We start from the raw sequence: 23,212 nt of genomic DNA, 5'->3' as shown, positions 1-23,212 counted from the left end.
TTTCTAGACTGAGTCTGGTAGGAGGGACATAGAGAGAGAAGCCAGTCCACTCTCTCAAACTCTTAAAGTGCCAATGGCTCCTGGTGCCCATGGTACTAATGTGGACCCCAGCATTCTCTACGGACTATCTGGGATATATATTAATAATCTCTGGCAGGGACACGGCTTTGTTAAGAGCCTATGCCTTTGAAGACAAAAAAATAAGGTGATCACTTTTCTTCCATGTTCAGACCCTGCTTTCTCAATGACATGGTCACTGGAAAGTGACCAACCTCTAATTTGCACACTTCATGCAAAGGTTTCAGGGGCATTAGATTAATACAGTCAAACCTTATCTTTGTTGCAATTCCTGTTTGGTTGCAAAAGAAATTGAGCCCTAAATCACTTACAAGGTACACTCAAAATATGTTCTAATTTTAGAATGGTCTCTGTTTCAGTGGCATAGTTATAAATAACTGTTATTCAGTCCCTGTAGGAAAATGGTTTTTTTTTTCTTCTTTTTCATTTATTATTGTTGTTTAGGGTTGGGTTTGATTTGCCGACTGTTAGGATCCTGGCGGTCAGAATACCGACCGCGTCATCCCAAAGATCATAATTCTGACAGTGGAAGGTAAGTATACTCACCTTCCCCGCAGCCTAAACCTAACCCAAAAGCAGTCTAACCCTATCCTGCCGGGATGGTGAACGTATTTGGGATTCCGGCGTCTGTATTCTGACAGTCTGTATCCCGACATCTGGGAACCTGACCTGTGATATTTCAAACACTACTGTCTTTTTATATATATATATATATATATATATATATATACTAGGTACTTCATCGCGCCCTACGGGCGCTCTTCACACCGTCACAAGGGGCTACGCCCCCTTAACCCTTGCATGCCTTTCTGGGGTTCAATATTTGTATTATATGGAGTATTACCTGCATTCCTTTGTCAGTGGTTAGATATTGCACAATGAAAGGGTGTGCGATGGTGAAGGAGGCGCAGCCCCTTGCGACGGCGTGAACAGCACCTGCAGGGCACGATGTACAGAATGTAGCGGGTGCAGGGGGGACTGCGGATGGGGGAGGGTGTCTGTAGATGCTGCGGGTTGAGGGGGGGGGCGAATGGAGAAGGATCGGGAGGTGCTGTGGGTGGGGGAGGGGCAGAGGAGTGGGGGCTGCAGATGGGGGAGGGGTCCAGAGGCACGATAGGTGGGGGAGGGGCAGGGGTGTCACAGGTGGGAGAGGGGCAGGTGCGGGGATGTTGCGGATGGGTGAAGGGTTCCGTAGGTGCTGTGGGATGGGAAGGGGTGGGGTAGGGGTCCGGAGACGCCGTGGGGAGGGGCAGGTACGGGTGGTACGGCGGATGGGGAAGGGGGTCCGGAGGCGCAGCAGGTGGTGGAGGGGCAGGTGCGGGGGTGCCATGGGTGGGGGGAGGAGTAAGTGAGGGGGTGGACTGCGGATGGAGGAGGGTGTCTGCAGATGCTGCTGGTGGAGGGTGGCAGGTGTGGGGGGAGACATATATGGGGGGTGGATGGTGGAGGGGGTCTGGAGGTGCTGTGGGTGGTGGAGGGGCGGAGGAGTGGGAGCCGCGGGTGATGTAGGGGGTCTGGAGGCACAGCGTGTGGGGGAGGGGAAGGTGCGGAGGTGTGGTGCATTGGGGAGGGGTCTGGAGGCACTGCGGGTACTGTACCTGCCAAAAAGGTAGTTGGAGGGTATGCAGTAACAGGGCCAGGACAGGGGTGACAGGGTCAGAACAGGGGTGACGGGGCCAGGACAGGGGCGATGGGGCCAGGACAGAAATGACAGGGACAGGATAGGGGTGACAGGGCCAGGGTATTAGCGGCAGGGCCAGGACAGGGGTGACAGGGCCAGTATAGAGTTGACAGGGCAAGCACAGAGGTGACAGGGCCAGGATAGGGGTAACAGGGCCAGCATAAGGGTGAAAGGGCCAGGATAAGGGTGACAGGGCAAGGTCAGGGGTGACAGGGACATGACAGAACACAGGGCACGGGAGAGATTGGTATTAGGGACAAAACAGTGGTGACAGACATATGTGTTTTACCGGAGTCACTGCTGTTGGCTGCTGCTTTCCACTCCAACCTGTTGGGATCTACTGCTGGTGGAGACTTGGCATGGCTGACTCTCTCAGGCTGGAGTCCTGCTTCCTCTGCCCGTCAGCATCCCTCCCCCCCTCCTCAGTCACACACCGCAGACCTCGCGCAGCTGCCGAGCACTGTGGTAAGGGGAGACTGGGAGTGACTGGTTAGCCCCCAGGAGATGCTGCGACTGGAGGGAGGAGGGGGTCATAGCATGCACGCGGCGCGGACCTCGCGCAGCTGCCGGGCACTGTGGTAAGGGGAGACTGGGAGTGACTGGTTAGCCCCCAGGAGACGCTGCGACTGGAGGGAGGAGGGGGGCATAGCATGCACGCTGCGCGGACCTCGCGCAGCTGCCGGGCACTGTGGTAAGGGGAGACTGGGAGTGACTGGTTAGCCCCCAGGAGATGCTGCGGCTGGAGGGAGGAGGGGGTCGGAGCCTGCAAGCAGCTCGGACTTCTGCAGCGCTACCCGCTGGCTAAAGTGTGTGAAGGAGCTGGGAGCACCTCACTGCGGGCGGCAGCGCTGCAGCTAACGGTGGGGTTGCCGGGGCTGGAGATAACAGAGGCAGTACGGAACCTGCACAGCGGCAGGTGCCCCACAAAACTGCAGCTAAGAAGCGTGGAGTGTGCTAGAAAGTGACGCTCCTCCGCGCCAGAGAGACCCTGCTGAGTATGCTGATGTGGGGGGTCAAGCACACAGTGAGCCGGTGTCCGTCTGTCTGTACGGCATACCCCCTCACACACCCCCATACCTCCCAACTGTCCCGATTTTCACGGGACAGTCCCATTTTTCGGGGTCTGTCCCGCTGTCCCACCCGCGGGTCGCAGTGACCAGCGGGGGGGGGGGGGGCAGTTGGAAAGCTCCTGTACTCGCTGTTCTGCTTAGCAGTGTAGCGGTGAATAGATGCTATGCGCACAGCGTCTATTTAGTGGAGACAGATGGAGAGGGGGCATCAAGGGGTACGGATTAAGGGGGGGTTCTGTCAGCAGAGCCGGATTAAGGGGGGGGACAGGGGGTATGTACCGTGGGCCCCACAGTTTTAGGGGGCCCCTCGGCTGGAGTAGCCCTGTCCCAGCTCAGAAGCTCCCTCGTCCTTCCAGCAACAGCGGCAGCATTGTGCTACAGTCAGCACACGCTGCTGCATGTTGGCAGGTCTGTGGTGTTGTAGGAAGGCAGCAGTCTCCCTGCTTTCTTCTGCCTGTGCGGGTGTGTAGGGGGGAGCGACCACCTCCTCTGGATTTAGCCCTAGCAGAGGGGCCAAAATTCCATAAAAAAAAAAAAAAAATCCCGGAATTTGCATAAGGGGCGTGGCCACAGGGGGCGCTATTAGGCCACGCCCCAACCCCACAGCAGGCACAGCAATGAGATAGGGCTCCCCTGTCTCAAGTGCCCTGAGCCCCTCGGACTCATAATCCGCCTTTGGAGGCATGCCAGCAGCTCACAGAGCGCTGGGCATGCCCCCTCACTGACGAACACGGGGGCCCTCCCGTGAAGCCATGCCCCCTTTTCGTTGGCCATGCCCCCTTTTCGCCACGCGTGTGTCCCTCCTTCTGCCTGAAGAAAGCTGGGAGGTATGCACCCCTGTCTGCCTGAAGAAAGCTGGGAGGTATGCACCCCTGCCTGTGCCATGCCCATACTATCTACTTCTGCTCCTAGTCTCCTATAGATTTGCCCAGATCTGTGACTCATTTGACTAACTCCGCCCAGTGTTGTGACTTCGCCCAGCATTGGCAAATGAGTCACAAAGTCACAGATCTGGGCTATTATATAGGAGATACAGGTTGAGTATCCCATATCCAAATATTTCGAAATACGGAATATTCCGAAATACGGACTTTTTTGAGTGAGAGTGAAATAGTGAAACCTTTGTTTTTTGATGGCTCAATGTACACAAACTTTGTTTAATATACAAAGTTATTAAAAATATTGTATTAAATGACCTTCAGGCTGTGTGTATAAGGTGTATATGAAACATAAATTAATTGTGTGAATGTAGACACACTTTGTTTAACGCACAAAGTTATAAAAAATATTGGCTAAAATAACCTTCAGGTCATGTGTATAAGGTGTATATGACACATAAATACATTCTGTGCTTAGATTTAGGTCCCATCACCATGATATCTCATTATGGTATGCAATTATTCCAAAATACGGAAAAATCTGATATCCAAAATACCTCTGGTCCCAAGCATTTTGGATAAGGGATACTCAACCTGTATATATATATATATATTTATATATATATGTGTGTGTGTGTGTAGAGCAGAACAAAAAAGGCGGCACTCCCAGACTTGTAGAGGTGAAAAAACTTTAGTCAACGTTTTCGGGGGGTCTCACCCCATCATCAGGATAACATGTGTCATACAGAATTAACAAATTTATATTAACCGTCCGTTCGTTCTCCCGCCCGTCACCGGCCGCTAGCCCTGGGACCTGTCCATATGCTTCTGGCTTCCGGTCGCTGACGTCAGCGGAAGCAGGGAACCCACGGCACCTGTGCCAGGAACGTCTAGGGGAAACGAGCAGAACGAAGATGAGTCACCATGGCAACACATAACAACAATCATGTAGTGAAAAAAATCAAATTAAGATACGAGGACACACCTCGCAATTATAACATAGTGACAAAAAACAAAGTGTACATCGTGACTACATCAGATTAAAAGCAACCTGCTAGACATAAACATATAAACACTAAAACAAAAATAGCAGCAGCGTAGACTTGTAACAATCGGTAGCATCCAATTCTTAAGGCAAGCATGACTTGCATAGAACATGTCCATAAATACAACTGCCTCTAAACCTATAAATACTATAATTTGAACCACTAGCTGGTACATGAGCATGAACAATATAAACATGACAGAACTTAGCAGGCTACAGAGCATGGTGGCTTTAGATGAAAGCAGATAAACTTAAAGACTCATTCAACCCCTTCGGATTGACAGTGTCAAGGGTGAATATCCACCATGCCTCTAGTTAAAGGAGTTTTTTGGCCCGATCTCCTCTACATAGGGCACTGGGAACCTGTGCAATCATTCTGTAACGCAGTGCTGACATACTGTGTCTAGCCTGCGCAAAATGTCTTGCTACTGCTTGATCACTAGTGCCCACCAGAAATGCAGCCCTAATCGCTGTTCGGTGCTGCGCGATGCGTTCTTTAAATTGTCTCTCTGTCTTGCCCACGTAGTGGAGACCACAAGGGCAAGACAAGAGATAGACAACGGATTTTGACGTGCAAGACAGGGCTGGTTTAATCATAAATTGCTTGCCCGAGTAGGGGTGTCTGAACTTGTCACCCGTGATCAGAGCACTGCAAGTTGTGCACCCTGTGCATCTATAACACCCTCACTTTCTGGACAAGAAGTGTTGCTTGGATGGTCCCATCCCAGTAATGTCTGTGCGTACTACCAGATCTTTAATATTGGGTCCCCTTATAAAACTATAAAACTGGGGAGAAGTCATGTATTGTGTAGTGATGGTAGTTCAGGTTCAGAACTAATAATAGGCCAGAGCTGTTTGGCCTTCTTGCAGATGGTCTTACTTTTACTGGTGTATCTATTAACCCACGGGAACATCTGTATTGTAGAAGGTTTGGGTACTTTTTCTTTAATCAAATCTTGTCGAGAAAGAGCCAAGGGCCTACTTTTGGCCTGCAACAATAATTTTTGTGGGTATCCACTTGCCAGAAATTTGTTAGCAATATTATCCACTTGCATCTCTCTATCATTGGGGTCACTAGCGATTCGACAAGCCCTTACAAATTGTGAAAAAGGAAGGCTGTCTCTAGTCGCCTGCGGGTGGAAACTGTTATATCTGAGCAGGGTATTGCGATCAGTGGTTTTTTTTAATACAGGCTGGTTTTTAACTGTTGATTGACCACACTGATATCAACGGCTCCCCATTGCACAACCTGCTTGTTGGAGATAAAAGCTACCGTCATGGAGAAAATAGTTATGTCTTAACGTGAATTCCAATAATTTAATAAAGAAACCAACATCAGGACCCGTATATACCACGCTGTTGGAAATTAATTGATGAACCGCTGCCAATCCCAGCGTGGTATGCACGTGTATAGACTTGTCACGTCTATACTCGCCATAATTAGATCTTTAGGTAATAGGTCAATTTCAGCAAAATTCTCAACAGCGAAGAAGTAGTCTTAAGATGTGTATCAGTGTGTTGTATTACTGGTTGGAGAAAAAAATACAAAAAACTGGCCACTGGTTCACACAGCGACCCCCGGGCAGAAATAATTGGTCTACCAGGGGGCCGCTGTGGGTTCTCGTGCAATTTGGGGATGATATAAAAGACAGGGACAGTGGGTGATGCCTTACATAGAAAAGCTTTGGTGTCAGAATCTATGAAATCCTCACTGACCCCTTCCTGTACTAGGTTACCTAACTCTCTCTTAAACCTATCAGTGGGATCTGCAGACAGTTTACAGTAGGGGTTCCCATCATCCAACAGTCTTAGACATCCTTCCTTGTAGAAACTCAGGTCCATAACCACTATGGCTCCACCCTTGTCTGCGCCCCTGATGATTATGTATTGGTGCTTGCTCAGATTCATCAGGGTGGTATGTTTATGTCTAGCAGGTTGCTTTTAATCTGATGTAGTCACGATGTACACTTTGTTTATTGTCACTATGTTATAATTGCGAGGTGTGTCTTCGCACTCTTAATTTGATTTTTTGCACTGCATGATTGCTGTTATGTGTTGCCATGGTGACTCATCTTCGTTCTGCTCGTTTCCCCTAGACCATCCCGGCGCAGGTCCCGTGGGTTCCCTGCTTCTGCTGACATCAGCGACCGGAAGCCACAAGCATATGGACGGGTGCCAGGGCAGCGGCCGGTGATGGGCGGGAGAACGAACAGACGGTGAGTATAAATTTGTTAATTCTGTATGACACATGTTATCCTGATGATGGGGTGAGACCCCCCGAAACGTTGACTAAAGTTTTTTCACCTCTACAAGTCTGGGAGTGCCGCCTTTTTTGTTCTGCTCTGCATTTGGGACTCATCACCCCTAGGAAGGCACACCAGCAAGTTATCATGAGGTCACGAGGTCTGGGAGTGCCAGATTTTGTGCATGTATGTATGTATGTATGTGTATGTATATATATATATATATGTATAGATATATATATAGAGAGAGATAGCATTATATATATATATATATGTGTGTGTGTGTGTGTATATATATATATATATATATATATGTGTGTGTGTGTGTATATATATATAAATTACTTGTAGGGGTGTCTTGGGTTGGTGGTTTGGGACCAATTCAAATAATTTATGGTTAATGTATCAGACAACACCAGTGCTTGCGGCTTCCAGTCATAAAATATGTGGACAAACAGATGTAAATCTTGTCCCTCACCACATAACTGAATCTAAGGATGCCATATAAACACAATTTACTTAATTTTAATGTGTTTTTTTGTTTGTTTTTTTTTCCCCCAGAATTTCTCAATATGAAAGTTTTGGCCTAGGGGTACCGTGAAAAAAATCTTGAAACTCTAGGGTGCCGTGACCCATAAAAGTTTGGGAACCACTGTGCTATATGTTTTTCACCCTTTTTTTTTTCTATACTTTTACATGCATACATGTATTATGAGGTTCCACATCCGTTACCACTTCCTTGATTTTATTTGTATGTTTTTTAAGGTTGTATAACCTTTGGGGGGAAAAAAAGAAAAGAAAATGGTTATCGGGCACTGTATCAGAAAACACTTGCAAGGAAGCCTGAACCTGCTAAGTGAAAAAAGTAAAGTGATTGGTTATGTGATCACTTCTGGGTTCGGATCCAGCATTGATGAAGAACTAAAATGAAGTGACCACAAAATACTGTTAAAAATATGCCTCTTAAATGGGGGAATATAATTGCCGACGAAGGGGGCGTTTTGCCATTGGTGTGACGTTTAAACACTAGCAACAGCTGCCTAACTCGCCCCCTTTGCCCGGGCCGATTCGCTCCCCTGTTCACCCAAAAGTTCTTGCACCCTTATGGGGTAGCAAACACGATTGAGCGAGATCCCACTGCCGCACTTTACAGTGGCTGCCGTGGGAATGCGATATTCTTCGCCAATTGAATTCCCCCCATATTATTTCCTTTGAGCATATTTGTAACATAGGCATTTTTTCCCCACCAAAGTGTGTCTCTAAAATGAAACCTGGATTTAACTGTTCTAAATCCTTAATTTATACCCCTTTCACACTGTATAAGCGGATCTTAACCAGGATTTTGTACATGGGTCCTACCTGGGTGCAACCCAGCTGAGACCCCTTTCAGGCTGGCGGCCCGACCAGGCTTATTGCCGGGTTGGTGATGTCACCGCCGATACGTCCCAAGCTAGCGCTTAACTCTTTTTATGGTGTGAATGGGTCCCGGGTCGCTTTGATCCGGCTTACCCTTTTACACTGCACCAGAGCTAAATTGAACTGTGTTCAAATTCTGCTCGCTATCTGGGTTAAAATGCCGGGGTGCTCGACCCAGGTAATTTTAACAGGGTGCTTTCACACTGCACAATTTCCAGGATTGCTGCGCATTCACCTGCAATAAGCTGGGATATTTATGGCAGTGTGAAAGGAGTATAACTGACATTCTGCTCTCATGTGATGTACACTGGCTTCCTCTCACACATACACAGAACATTGCTTTCCTTCCCCACACTTTGAGTCTGAGTAATTTTCACTGCTTCCTGTAGCATCATGTATGATACAAAAAGAGACCATAGGGGAAAATGTGACACAACCGTCCAGAGTTCAGATCAGTAACGTCTGCGTCAGTTTGTCACTTTTAGCTATTTAATGGAACATTGTTAATCTGTGCATGCTATCCTTCGATGGTAGACTGAGTGTTTACGCCCCATGCTTGCTCTCTCTCCTCTACAGCATGGTAGGAATGAGGTGCTTCTGTAACTCCATTGGTAAGCTTGTTTTGTTTTGTGTGGGTTGGTTGATTTAGTCAGGGGGCTACTTATATCACAATATTTGCAACCACTCTCCTTTTTGTTAAAGATCCAATTTGTTCTAAAGATGTATGGGGCATTTAACCATACTGAGATACTGCCCCAGCCCCCGCCCTCTGGAAGAATTCCCAGTGGTCATATGATGCTGACTGAATTTTGACACTGGCCTTTGTGTCAGAATTATTCAAAGCACAGCATCACACACAAAGGGTGTAGCCACGTCCATAGAGGGTCAGGGCTATTAATAATAATAATATTTCTCATACGTCCTAGAGGATGCTGGGGATGCTTCAAGAACCATGGGGGTATAGACGGGATCCGCAGGAGACATGGGCACGCTATAAGACTTTGAATGGGTGTGAACTGGCTCCTCCCTCTATGCCCCTCCTCCAGACTCCAGTTAGATTCTGTGCTCAGTGAGACTGGATGCACACTGAGGAGCTCTCCAGAGTTTCTCAGAAATAGACTTTATTTAGGTTTGTTATTTTCAGGGAGACCTGCTGGCTACAGGCTCCCTGCCTCGTGGGAGTGAGGGGAGAGAAGCAGACCTACTTCTTAAGAGTTCAATGGCTCTGCTTCTACTGGACACCATTGGTTTCAGAGGGTTCGATCACTACGGTACACCTAGCTGCTTGTTCCCGAAGCCGCGCTGTCAACCCCCTCACAAAGCCGGAAGATAGAAGCCGGGTGAGTATGAGAAAATCAGAAGACTTCAGTGACGGCAGAAGAGGTACTGCGCAGCGGCCGCGCTGCGCGCCATGCTCCCACACGTACCACAGCACGGCAGGGCGCAGGGGGGGGCACCCTGGGCAGCATGAGACCTCAAATCAGACTGGCATGAGTTATAACAGTGCCCCGGGTACTAGATAAGGGACCCCCGCCAGTATAAACATAGATTTAAGTGGGACTGAAGCGCGCCATGTTGTGGGCGGGGCTTAGCCCACACAGCTCTGACCAGCGCCATTTTCCCTCAGAAGCTGCAGAGACGCTGGCCCTGTCCTCCGCACTGCTGTACAAGTAACAGGGTGAAAATGGGGGCGGGGTGGCACAAATAATTTGGTGCTGATTTGTTTATATATAAAGCGCTAACAGGTCTGGGCAGTCATTTTACTGGCCTCAGTACCGGGATAGGCGCTGGGTGTGAGCTGGCAGAACTCTCTCTGTGTCCCTTTTGCAGGCTTTATTGTGGGTCTGTCTCCTATAGCCCCAGTGTGGTTGTGGGTGTCGGTACGTGTGTGTCGACATGTCTGAGGCTGAATGCTTTTCCCAGGAGGAGGCTGGAGTGGGGACAGAAAATACTGTGAGAGTGACCATGGCGGCACCGCCGACGGATGATTGGGTGAATATGTTGAGTGTTTTAAATGCAAACGTGACAAAGTTGACTAAGAGATTTGATAAATCTAAGTCTAAGAACCAAACATGGAGGAAATCCATGGAAGATGCTTTGTCACAGACCAAGACCCCTTCGGGGTCACAGAAACGTGCATTTGCCCAGATAGTAGATACAGATACCGACACGGACTCTGATTCCAGTGTCGACTATAGTGATGCCAGATTACATCCAAAGCTGGCGAAGAGCATTCAGTACATGATTGTAGCAATAAAAGACGTACTACATATCACTGAGGACCCTGCTGTTCCTGATACTAGGGTCTGTATGTTTAAAGGAAAGAAACCTGAGGTAACGTTTCCTCCCTCTCATGAACTGAACGCACTTTTTGAAAAGGCTTGGTAAAATCCTGACAAAAAGATACAGGTTCCCAAAAGAATTCCAGTAGCATATCCGTTCCCCTCTGGGGACAGGGAAAGGTGGGAGTCAATCCCCACGGTAGACAAATCTACAAAGTCTATCCAAAAAGGTGGCGCTTCCGTCCCCTGACACGACAGCCCTAAAGGATCCTGCAGATCGTAAGCAGGAAAATACACTAAAATCCATTTATGTTACTACAGGGTCGCTACTCAGGCCGGCCGGTGCTGCGGCATGGGTGAGTAGCGCTATTGAAAGGTGGGCAGATAACTTGCCATCTGAGATGGATACCCTAGACAGGGATAGTGTGCTTTTGACTCTGAGTCACATCAGGGACGCTGCAGCATATTTAAAAGAAGCTGTAAGGGATATTGTCCTTTTGGGTTCAAGGGCCAATGCCATGGCGGTCTCAGCAAGGAGAGCGTTGTGGATACATCAGTGGAATGCTGATGCTGACTCTAAGAAGGCGATGGAGTCTCTTCCGTTTAACGGTAGGGTCTTGTTTGCCGACGGCCTCACTGACCTGGTGTCTACGGCTACCGCGGGTAAGTCTTCATTTTTACCTTATGTCCCTGCACAGCAGAAGAAATCACCTCACTATCAGATGCAGTCCTTTCGGCCCAATAAATTCAAAAAAGGACGGGGGTCCTCCTTCCTTGCTGCGAGGGGGAAAGGACGGGGAAAAAGGTCACAGGCTGTGGCAAGTTCCCAGGAGCAGAAGTCCTCTCCGGCTTCTACCAAATCCACCACATTACGCTGGGGCTCCTCTGCGGGAGTCCGCTCCAGTGGGGGCATGTCTCAAACTCTTCAGTCAGGTCTGGGTGCACTCGGACTTGGATCCTTGGATAGTAGACATAGTAACCCAAGGGTACAAGTTAGAGTTTCAAGACGTGCCCCCCTCACCGATTTTTCAAATCGGCCTTGCCAGCTTCTCTTCCAGAAGGGAGTTAGTAAGCGCTGCGATACTAAAGTTGTGTCAAAATCAAGTGATTGTCACGGTACCCCCGTCTCAACAGGGGGAAGGTTTTTATTCGAGCCTGTTCGTGGTCCCGAAGCCGGATGGCTCAGTCAGACCGATTCTAAACCAAAAATCCCTCGAATTTTTTCAGAAAGAAATTGAAGTTCAAGATGGAGTCTCTACGAGCAGTGATCTCCAGTCTGGAGGAGGGGGATTTTATGGTGTCGGTCGACATAAAAGATGCCTACTTACATGTCCCCATATATCCTCCACATGAGGCTTACCTGAGATTTGCTGTGCAGGATTGTCATTACCAATTTCAAACGTTGCCGTTTGGTCTGTCCACGGCTCCGAGGATTTTCACCAAAGTAATGGCGGAAATGATGGTTCTCCTGCGCAAGCAGGGAATCACAATTATCCCGTACTTGGACGATTTCCTCATGAAGGCGAGGTCCAAGGAGCAATTGTTGAAGAATGTTGCTCTTTCAATGCCGATTCTGCAAAAACGCGGTTGGCTCCTAAATTTGCCAAAATCACAGTTGGATCCAACGACACGGCTGTCGTTCCTGGGTATGATTCTGGATACAGAATTGCAGAGAGTTTCTCTAACGTCCTTGTGGATGCTGGGGTCTCCGTAAGGACCATGGGGAATAGACGGGCTCCGCAGGTGACATGGGCACTTTAAGAAAGAATTTAGATTCTGGTGTGCTCTGGCTCCTCCCTCTATGTCCCTCCTCCAGACCTCAGTTTGAATCTGTGCCCGGACGAGCTGGGTGCTGTTTAGTGAGCTCTCCTGAGCTTGCTATAAGAAAGTATTTTGTTAGATTTTTTTATTTTCAGGGAGCTCTGCTGGCAACAGACTCACCTGCATCGTGGGACAGAGGGGAGAGAAGCAGCCCTACTCTCTGCAGATAGGTCCTGCTTCTTAGGCTACTGGACACCATTATTTCCAGAGGGATCGTACACAGGATCTCACCCTCGTCGTCCGATCCCGGAGCCGCGCCGCCGTCCCCCTCACAGAGCCGGAAGACAGAAGCCGGGTGAAAGAAGCAAGAAGACTTCGAAATCGGCGGCAGAAGACTCCAGTCTTCATACTGAGGTAGCGCACAGCACTGCAGCTGTGCGCCATTGCTCCCACACTACACCCACATACTCCGGTCACTGTAGGGTGCAGGGCGCAGGGGGGGGCGCCCTGGGCAGCAATTAGAGACCTCTTGGCAAAAGTGGGCATATATACAGTTGGGCACTGTATATATGCATGAGCCCCCGCCATAATTTTACACAGAAACGCTGGACAGAAGCCCGCCGCAGAGGGGGCAGGGCTTCTTCCTCAGCACTCACCAGCGCCATTTTCTCTCCACAGCTCCGCTGAGAGGAAGCTCCCCAGGCTCTACCCTGCAGATATACGGTAGAAGAGGGTAAAAAGAGAGGGGGTGCAAATAAATTAGGCGCAAAAACAGTATATACAGCAGCTACTGGGTTAACACTAAGTTACTGTGTGATTCCTGGGACATATAGCTTTGGGGGGTGTGCTGGCATACACTCTCTCTGTCTCTCCAAAGGGCCTGGTGGGGGATCTGTCTTCAAAAAGAGCATCTCCTGTGTGTGTGTGGTGTGTCGGTACGCGTGTGTCGACATGTTTGACGAGGAAGACTATGTGGAAGCAGAGCGGGAACAAATGAATGTGGGGTCGCCGCCGACGGCGCTGACACCCGATTGGATGGATATGTGGAAGGTTTTAAATGATAATGTTAACTCCTTGCATAAAAGGTTGGATAAAGCTGAAGCCTTAGGACAGCCGGGGTCTCAGCCCATGCCTGATCCTATGTCGCAGAGGCCGTCAGGGTCTCAGAAGTGCCCACTATCCCAAATTGTTGACACAGATATCGACACGGATTCTGACTCCAGTGTCGATTGCGATGATGCACAGTTACAGCCTAAATTGGCTAAAGCCATCCGTTATATGATTATAGCAATGAAGGATGTGTTGCACATCACAGAGGAAACCCCAGTCCCTGACAAGAGGGTTTATATGTATGGGGAAAAAAGGCAGGAGGTGACCTTTCCCCCTTCGCATGAGCTGAATGAGTTATGTGAAAAGGCTTGGGAATCTCCAGATAAAAAACTGCAGATTTCCAAACGGATGCTTATGGCGTATCCTTTCCCGCCAACGGACAGGTTACGCTGGGAATCCTCCCCTAGGGTAGACAAAGCTCTAACACGCTTATCCAAGAGGGTAGCCCTGCCGTCACAGGATGCTGCGGATAGAAAGCAAGAGGGTAACCTGAAGTCCATTTATACACATTCAGGTACCTTACTAAGGCCGGCAATTGCGTTGGCCTGGATGTGTAGTGCTGTAGCAGCATGGACGGATACCTTATCTGAGGAACTTGATACCTTGGACAAGGATACTATATTACTTACTGACCCTGGGGCATATAAAAGACGCTGTCCCATATATATGAGAGATGCTCAAAGAGACATTAGCCTTCTGGGCTCTAGAATAAATGCAATGTCGATTTCTGCCAGAAGGGTCCTGTGGACTCGGCAATGGACAGGCGATGCCGACTCAAAAAGGCACATGGAGGTTTTACCTTACAAGGGTGAGGAGTTGTTTGGGGAGGGTCTCTTGGACCTGGTCTCCACAGCTACGGCTGGAAAATCAAATTTTTTGCCATATGTTCCCTCACAAACTAAGAAAGCACCGTATTACCAAATGCAGTCCTTTCGATCACAAAAAGGCAAGAAAGTCCGAGGTGCGTCCTTTCTTGCCAGAGGCAGGGGCAGAGGAAAGAAGCTGCACAACACAGCTAGTTCCCAGGAACAGAAGTCCTCCCCGGCTTCTACTAAATCCACCGCATGACGCTGGGGCTCCACAGGCGGAGCTAGGCCCGGTGGTGGAGCGTCTCCGAAATTTCAGCCACAAGTGGGTTCACTCCCAGGTGGATCCCTGGGCAATAGAAATTGTGTCTCAGGGATACAAGCTGGAATTCGAAGAGATGCCCCCTCACGATACCTCAAATCGTCCCTGCCAGCTTCTCCCTTAGAGAGGGAAATAGTGTTAGCTGCAATTCACAAATTGCATCTTCAGCAGGTGGTGGTCAAGGTTCCCCTCCTTCAACAAGGAAAGGGTTATTATTCGACCATGTTTGTGGTACCGAAACCGGACTGTTCGGTCAGACCCATATTGAATTTAAAATCCCTGAACATATACCTGAAAAGGTTCAAGTTCAAGATGGAATCGCTCAGAGCGGTCATCGCAAGCCTGGAAGGGGGGGATTTTATGGTGTCTCTGGACATAAAGGATGCATACCTTCATGTCCCCATTTATCCACCTCATCAGGCGTACCTCAGATTTGTGGTAGAGGATTGTCATTACCAATTTCAGACGTTGCCGTTTGGTCTCTCCACGGCACCGAGAATATTTACCACGGTAATGGCGGAAATGATGGTGCTCCTGCGAAAGCAAGGGGTCACAATTATCCCATACTTGGACGATCTCATAAAGGCGAGGTCCAGAGAGCAGTTGCTGATCAGCGTAGCACGCTCTCGGGAAGTGTTACAAAAGCATGGCTGGATTCTAAATATTCCAAAGTCGCAGTCGATTCCTACGACTCGTCTGCCCTTCCTGGGCATGATTCTGGACACAGACCAGAAGAGGGTCTATCTCCCGAGGGAAAAGGCTCAGGAGCTCATGACACTGGTCAAAGACCTATTGAAACCAAAACAGGTGTCTGTGCATCACTGCACGCGAGTCCTGGGAAAGATGGTGGCATCATACGAGGCCATTCTCTTCGGCAGGTTCCATGCGAGGACCTTTCAATGGGATCTGTTGGACAAGTGGTCCGGATCACATCTACAGGTGCATCGGCGGATCACCCTATCCCCCAGGGCCAGGGTGTCTCTCCTGTGGTGGCTGCAGAGTGCTCACCTTCTAGAGGGCCGCAGACTCGGCATTCAGGACTGGGTCCTGGTGACCACGGATGCAAGCCTCCGAGGGTGGGGGGCAGTCACACAGGGAAGAAATTTCCAAGGTCTGTGGTCAAGTCAGGAGACTTGCCTTCACATCAATATCCTGGAACTAAGGGCCATATACAACGCCCTAAGTCAAGCGGAGAACCTGCTTCGCGACCGATCGGTGCTGATTCAGTCAGACAACATCACCGCAGTGGCTCATGTAAACCGCCAAGGCGGCACAAGGAGCAGGGTGGCGATGGCGGAAGCCACCAGAATTCTTCGCTGGGCGGAGAATCACGTAAGAGCACTGTCAGCAGTGTTCATTCCGGGAGTGGACAACTGGGAAGCAGACTTCCTCAGCAGGCACGACCTCCACCCGGGAGAGTGGGGACTTCATCAAGAAGTCTTCACGCAGATTGCAAGGCGGTGGGAACTGCCACAGGTGGACATGATGGCATCCCGCCTCAACAAAAAGCTAAGAGAAATTGCGCCAGGTCAAGAGACCCTCAGGCGATAGCTGTAGACGCACTAGTGACACCGTGGGTGTTCCAGTCGGTTTATGTATTTCCTCCTCTTCCTCTCATACCAAAGGTGCTGAGAATCATAAGAAAAAGAGGAGTGAGAACAATACTCATTGTTCCGGATTGGCCAAGAAGGACTTGGTATCCAGATCTGCAAGAAATGCTCACAGAGGACCCATGGCCTCTGCCTCTAAGACAGGACTTGTTGCAACAGGGGCCCTGTCTGTTCCAAGACTTACCGCGGCTGCGTTTGACGGCATGGCCGTTGAACGCCGGATCCTAGCAGAAAAAGGCATTCCGGATGAGGTTATTCCTACGCTGATAAAGGCTAGGAAGGACGTGACGGCTAAACATTATCACCGTATATGGTGAAAATATGTTGCTGGGTGTGAGGCCAGGAATGCCCCTACGGAGGAATTCCAGCTGGGCCGTTTCCTTCACTTCCTACAGTCGGGAGTGACTTTGGGCCTGACATTGGGTTCCATTAAGGTCCAGATTTCGGCCCTATCCATTTTCTTTCAAAAAGAACTGGCTTCTCTTCCTGAAGTCCAGACGTTTTGTAAAGGGAGTGCTGCATATTCAGCCCCCTTTTGTGCCTCCAGTGGCACCTTGGGATCTTAACGTGGTGTTGAGTTTCCTGAAGTCACACTGGTTTGAGTCACTCAAAACCGCGGAGTTAAAATTTCCCACGTGGAAGGTGGTCATGCTATTAGCCTTGGCTTCAGCTAGGCGTGTGTCAGAATTAGCGTCTTTGTCACATAAAAGCCCCTATCTGGTTTTCCATATGGACAGGGCGGAATTGCGGACCCGTCCACAATTTCTGCCAAAGGTGGTGTCATCTTTTCATATGAACCAACCTATTGTGGTGCCTGTGGCTACTCGTGACTTGGAGGAGTCCGAGTTACTAGATGTGGTCAGGGCTTTGATGGTTTATGTAGCCAGAACGGCTAGGGTCAGGAAAACTGAGTCGCTGTTTATCCTGTATGCATCCAACAAGCTGGGTGCTCCTGCTTCAAAGCAAACTATTGCTCGCTGGATCTGTAACACGATTCAGCAGGCTCATTCTGTGGCTGGCTTGCCGCTGCCAAGATCAGTAAAAGCCCACTCCACAAGGATGGTGGGTTCTTCTTGGGCGGCTGCCCGAGGGGTCTCGGCATTACAGCTTTGCCGAGCAGCTACTCGGTCAGGTTCAAACACTTTTGCAAAGTTTTACAAGTTTGATACCCTGGCTGAGGAGGACCTTGTGTTTGCTCATTCAGTGCTGCAGAGTCATCCGCACTCTCCCGCCCATTTGGGAGCTTTGGTATAATCCCCATGGTCCTTACGGAGTCCTTAGCATCCACTAGGACGTTAGAGAAAATAAGATTTTACTTACCGGTAAATCTATTTCTCGTAGTCCGTAGTGGATGCTGGGCGCCCGTCCCAAGTGCGGACTTCTTCTGCAATACTTGTATATAGTTATTGCTTAAAATAAGGGTTATGTTATGGTTGCATCAGGGTTGATATGATGCTCTGTTGTTGTTCATACTGTTAACTGGGTAAGTTTATCACAAGTTATACGGTGTGATTGGTGTGACTGGTATGAGTCTTGCCCTGGATTCCAAAATCCTTTCCTTGTACTGTCAGCTCTTCCGGGCACAGTTTCTCTAACTGAGGTCTGGAGAAGGGGCATAGAGGGTGGAGCCAGAGCACACCAGTATCCAAATTCTTTCTTAAAGTGCCCTGTCTCCTGCGGAGCCCGTCTATTTCCCATGGTCCTTACGGAGTCCCCAGCATCCACTACGGACTACGAGAAATAGATTTACCGGTATGTAAAATCTTATTTTTTCTAATACCTGACAAAAAGGTAATTGATTCAGCTGTTCTGATACAATTTACTGCTGCACCTGTAGAGGAATAGAACTAAAGAGTATTTATCATTTTTTCAATGCGCAAATAGAACTATTTTTCTGGCCATCACATGCTGATTATCCGGATTACTCTATGCATTATATGTTATGAAAGAGGGGAATTGTGTTTCATAAAGGAAAATAGCTTATATTGAGTGAAATCTCACATAATTATTCCCAGTATTTTATATTGTATTTTATGTTATTGTTTTGATTTTATGACGTGATTAAAAATATTTTTATCAATGAATACCGCTAATTGAGTATTCATTCATTATATAAGATTAAGATTTGTCTCAAAGTATACCAGTAGCGCTCCCATTTCTTTATTTTTTTCTATTTTATATATTTAGGGGTGCGCAATTACCCCTTATTTTGGGAAGCAGCAGCAGGATTACTTTTGAGACAAAAAGACTGTGGTGATATATTTCCACCAGGAGGTCAGCGCAAAACCTTTATTTTTCACATTGTCAGTCACATATACAATGCAGAAATTATTACAAACAATAAAATTGCACTGGACTAGCAATACTAAGTACAAACTGTACCACTAAGTAAAGATATATAGGAATATAGATATAACAATGCACAGTAAAGACTGGATGTTTATCACAGAATACTTGTGCTAAATATCCCTGTAGTAATGCACTTGTTCTTAACTAACACTGTCTAAATGACATGTAGAATACTTAGGTGTCCTGTAAATGCACAGCGCTGATAATGCAGGCGGCTTTACAGAGGAGACATTGCCCAGCAGTCCCAGAATCAGCTCAGCATGTGTGTAATGGCGCCCAAACACTGACAGGGAGTGAGGGAAACAAAAAGATGCAGCTCCAGGGAGGGAACATTTGCAGTAAATGGCGGCTGGGGGAGGGGCTACAGGTCAGAGCCTTATTCCCTTGCTGGACTTCACCACCGGGTACTGCGGGGCCTATTAAAGTGGATTATGAGGTAATCTGACCTGTGCCACTTGCCCTGGTGGTCTAGTGGGGTCCCTCTACGGCGACAGTGTCCACGCCAGCGCGCATGTCCCGTCTCCTAGAGACCGCGGCGGATTGCGGTTTTCAGCGGGTCCCGCCTGTAATTCGGCCACGCGATCCTGGAGAGCAGCGGCAAGTGTGTGTGTGCCTGAAGAAAAAACTGAGCCCTCCGCTGTAAGTACCCGGCAACCAGGGTGCGGGAGTATACAGTGCCGCTGGGGGAGGTGAGGGAGCTGCAGCACGATATGTCAAACTGACATATAGCACTTTTAAGTGCCTGTGCTGCGTCCCTTGAAGTCTTCTTTCTTCTAAAAAAGCTCTTTTCAGGGCTGCTTAGCGCAGCCCTCCATGTTAGCTGCCTGCACTGCAGGCACCAACTTACAAACTGAGCTCCTGTGCATGGAGGCGAGGTTATAGAGGAGGCAGCGCTGTGCATCTTGGGAACAGTCAAAGCTTTTAGCCTGTTTGTGCCACGGATCAAGATCCAACTCTGCACCCCAATGTTATCCCTGTGGAACCCCAGTGTACCCTGCTACAGAAATATATATATTTTGATAAAGTCAAATATTACCTATGAACATAAAGCTATGTACTAATACCGTGGAGCCGTTATGGCCGCTAGACCACATGCACGTGCTGCGCACTTTGTACGCTGTTTGCGTACAAAGTACCGTACGTGGTACGCACGTTGCGTACACACGCTACGCTGAGTGTATGGAATACACACAGCGAGCGCACACACCGTTGATAACCTTTAAACCTTTTAAATAAACACAGTAAGAATATGTTTATACTTTAAACCTTGGCAATGTAATACCACAATGATGTTATGCTTACACCTCTACCTATGTGAATAATGTATGAGCGGTTAATACGCTGTGAGAGAGACCCTTAGTAAATGGTGAATACACAAGACCTGGTATGGATTTATGCGACCACTCTGGCTCTAACACCTTTGTGGAAGATTCTTTTAGTATAGAAGGGGTAAACAATTACAGCTTATACACTACAGACCTAACATCAATATCTAAACAGAATAACAAGAACAATAGCGAACGATCACAAACAGAAAGAGAATAAATGGCAAACACTAAGGATAACAAAATGGCTACAGAGAACTTACACACGTGGGAATGATTCGCAAGCGCGTCCTGGAAACCAGCCCCCAGCCTTCAATGTGAAAACCTTGCAGAGAGAGTGAGTGCTGGTCCAGCAATGGTGGTCTTTATATACACAGCATACAGTAACAATACAATGGTCCCTACAATCTCATTGTTCATTTGACACAGGAATGTGTCTCTGCATTATAACAAAAGGTCATAGGTGGGTTCGAACAGGTGGGCTGTGTCTCTCCCCAACTGCTGTAGTGGGTGGTATCCTCTGGATTCCCCCCGCATGTGTAATAAACAGCATATACAGTAAATGTCTATAGACTACTTTTATACATAACTATACGCAGGAGCGAACAATCTCTTCCTAACCAACACTGAAATGTTACATTTAAAATACTCTACAGCTGGATACTAAACACCACCGTTCAACCTTTATCTGACCCTTCCTATCATGCAAAGAGGAATCCCTCTGTCCACGAACCGTTTACACTAAACATACTTGCTGACATTGTTAAGGGGAATAATATCTATAAAACACACTATGTGGGTTAAATATGTTGCGATCGAGTCGCTCGCTAGACGCTTACAAACTCCGCCGTAAATACACATCTCCATGCGCAGGAGACGTCGGAGCGTCCCTTACGCAACCTGAGGGGATGCGTACGCACGGGGGAGTGGGTGCACGAGCAGCGGGCATGTGCATTGGGGTTAGTACAAGGCATTGTGAATCATGATATTTTTAGACTTTGACAATTTATAGGGCAGTACAGATGGTGTAATGGTTAGCAGTACTGCCTCACAGCACTGAGGTCATGGGTTCGATTCCCACCATGGCCCTAACTGTGCGGAGTTTGTATATTCTCCCCGTACTTGCATGGGTTTCCTCCGGGTACTCCGGTTTCCTCCCACAATCCCAAAAATATACTAGTAGGTTAATTGGCTCCCAACAAAAATTAACTCTAGCGTGAATGTGTGTGTGTATACATGGGATAGGGAATATAGATTGTAAGCTCCACTGGGCAGGGACTGATGTGAATGGGCAAATATTCTCTGTAAAAGCGCTGCAGAATATGTGTGCACTATATAAATAACTGGTAATAATATTATATATACAGTATACAGTTGTGCTCATAAGTTTACATACCCTAGCAGAATTTGTGATTTTCTGCCCATTTGTCAGAGAATATGAATGATGGTTAGTGGTTGGGTGAAGCCATTTATTGTCATACAACTGTGTTTACTCTTTTTAAATCATAATGACAACAGAAACTACCCAAATGACCCTGATCAAAAGTTTACATACCCTGGAGATTTTGGCCTGATAACAAAAATTCAAGTTCAAGATGGAGTCTCTACGAGCAGTGATCTCCAGTCTGGAGGAGGGAGATTTTATGGTATCGGTCGACATAAAAGATGCCTACTTACATGTCCCCATATATCCTCCACATGAGGCTTACCTGAGATTTGCTGTGCAGGATTGTCATTACCAATTTCAAACGTTGCCGTTTGGTCTGTCCACGGCTCCGAGGATTTTCACCAAAGTAATGGCGGAAATGATGGTTCTCCTGCGCAAGCAGGGAATCACAATTATCCCGTACTTGGACGATTTCCTCATGAAGGCGAGGTCCAAGGAGCAATTGTTGAAGAATGTTGCTCTTTCAATGCCGATTCTGCAAAAACGCGGTTGGCTCCTAAATTTGCCAAAATCACAGTTGGATCCAACGACACGGCTGTCGTTCCTGGGTATGATTCGGGATACAGAATTGCAGAGAGTTTCTCTAACGTCCTTGTGGATGCTGGGGTCTCCGTAAGGACCATGGGGAATAGACGGGCTCCGCAGGTGACATGGGCACTTTAAGAAAGAATTTAGATTCTGGTGTGCTCTGGCTCCTCCCTCTATGTCCCTCCTCCAGACCTCAGTTTGAATCTGTGCCCGGACGAGCTGGGTGCTGTTTAGTGAGCTCTCCTGAGCTTGCTATAAGAAAGTATTTTGTTAGATTTTTTTATTTTCAGGGAGCTCTGCTGGCAACAGACTCCCTGCATCGTGGGACAGAGGGGAGAGAAGCAGCCCTACTCTCTGCAGATAGGTCCTGCTGCTTAGGCTACTGGACACCATTATTTCCAGAGGGATCGTACACAGGATCTCACCCTCGTCGTCCGATCCCGGAGCCGCGCCGCCGTCCCCCTCACAGAGCCGGAAGACAGAAGCCGGGTGAAAGAAGCAAGAAGACTTCGAAATCGGCGGCAGAAGACTCCAGTCTTCATACTGAGGTAGCGCACAGCACTGCAGCTGTGCGCCATTGCTCCCACACTACACCCACATACTCCGGTCACTGTAGGGTGCAGGGCGCAGGGGGGGGGGCGCCCTGGGCAGCAATTAGAGACCTCTTGGCAAAAGTGGGCATATATACAGTTGGGCACTGTATATATGCATGAGCCCCCGCCATAATTTTACACAGAAATGCTGGACAGAAGCCCGCCGCAGAGGGGGCAGGGCTTCTTCCTCAGCACTCACCAGCGCCATTTTCTCTCCACAGCTCCGCTGAGAGGAAGCTCCCCAGGCTCTACCCTGCAGATACACGGTAGAAGAGGGTAAAAAGAGAGGGGGGGCAAATAAATTATGCGCAAAAACAGTATATACAGCAGCTACTGGGTTAACACTAAGTTACTGTGTGATTCCTGGGACATATAGCGCTGGGGTGTGTGCTGGCATACACTCTCTCTGTCTCTCCAAAGGGCCTGGTGGGGGATCTGTCTTCAAAAAGAGCATCTCCTGTGTGTGTGTGGTGTGTCGGTACGCGTGTGTCGACATGTTTGACGAGGAAGGCTATGTGGAAGCAGAGCGGGAACAAATGAATGTGGGGTCGCCGCCGACGGCGCTGACACCCGATTGGATGGATATGTGGAAGGTTTTAAATGATAATGTTAACTCCTTGCATAAAAGGTTGGATAAAGCTGAAGCCTTAGGACAGCCGGGGTCTCAG

At 48.4% G+C, this 23,212-nt stretch overlaps 1 protein-coding gene and 1 long non-coding RNA gene across 4 annotated transcripts in view; one reads left to right on the top strand and one right to left on the bottom strand.

Moving 5' to 3' along the window:
- Positions 1-23,212, top strand: part of SHROOM4 (shroom family member 4) — a 398,216-nt gene that overhangs the window by 251,275 nt on the left and 123,729 nt on the right. The window lies entirely within an intron of this gene.
- Positions 4,417-23,212, bottom strand: part of LOC134948792 (uncharacterized) — a 54,846-nt gene continuing 36,050 nt past the window's right edge. The window contains exon 3 of the long non-coding RNA XR_010183024.1: positions 4,417-4,597. This is a non-coding gene — a long non-coding RNA (uncharacterized LOC134948792). The remainder of the gene's footprint in view (positions 4,598-23,212) is intronic.

Source organism: Pseudophryne corroboree, chromosome 8, assembly GCF_028390025.1.
Source record: "Pseudophryne corroboree isolate aPseCor3 chromosome 8, aPseCor3.hap2, whole genome shotgun sequence".
Lineage (NCBI taxonomy): Eukaryota > Metazoa > Chordata > Amphibia > Anura > Myobatrachidae > Pseudophryne > Pseudophryne corroboree.
The sequence above is the reverse complement of the archived record's forward strand: the minus strand, read 5'-3'. Positions and strand labels throughout refer to the sequence as shown.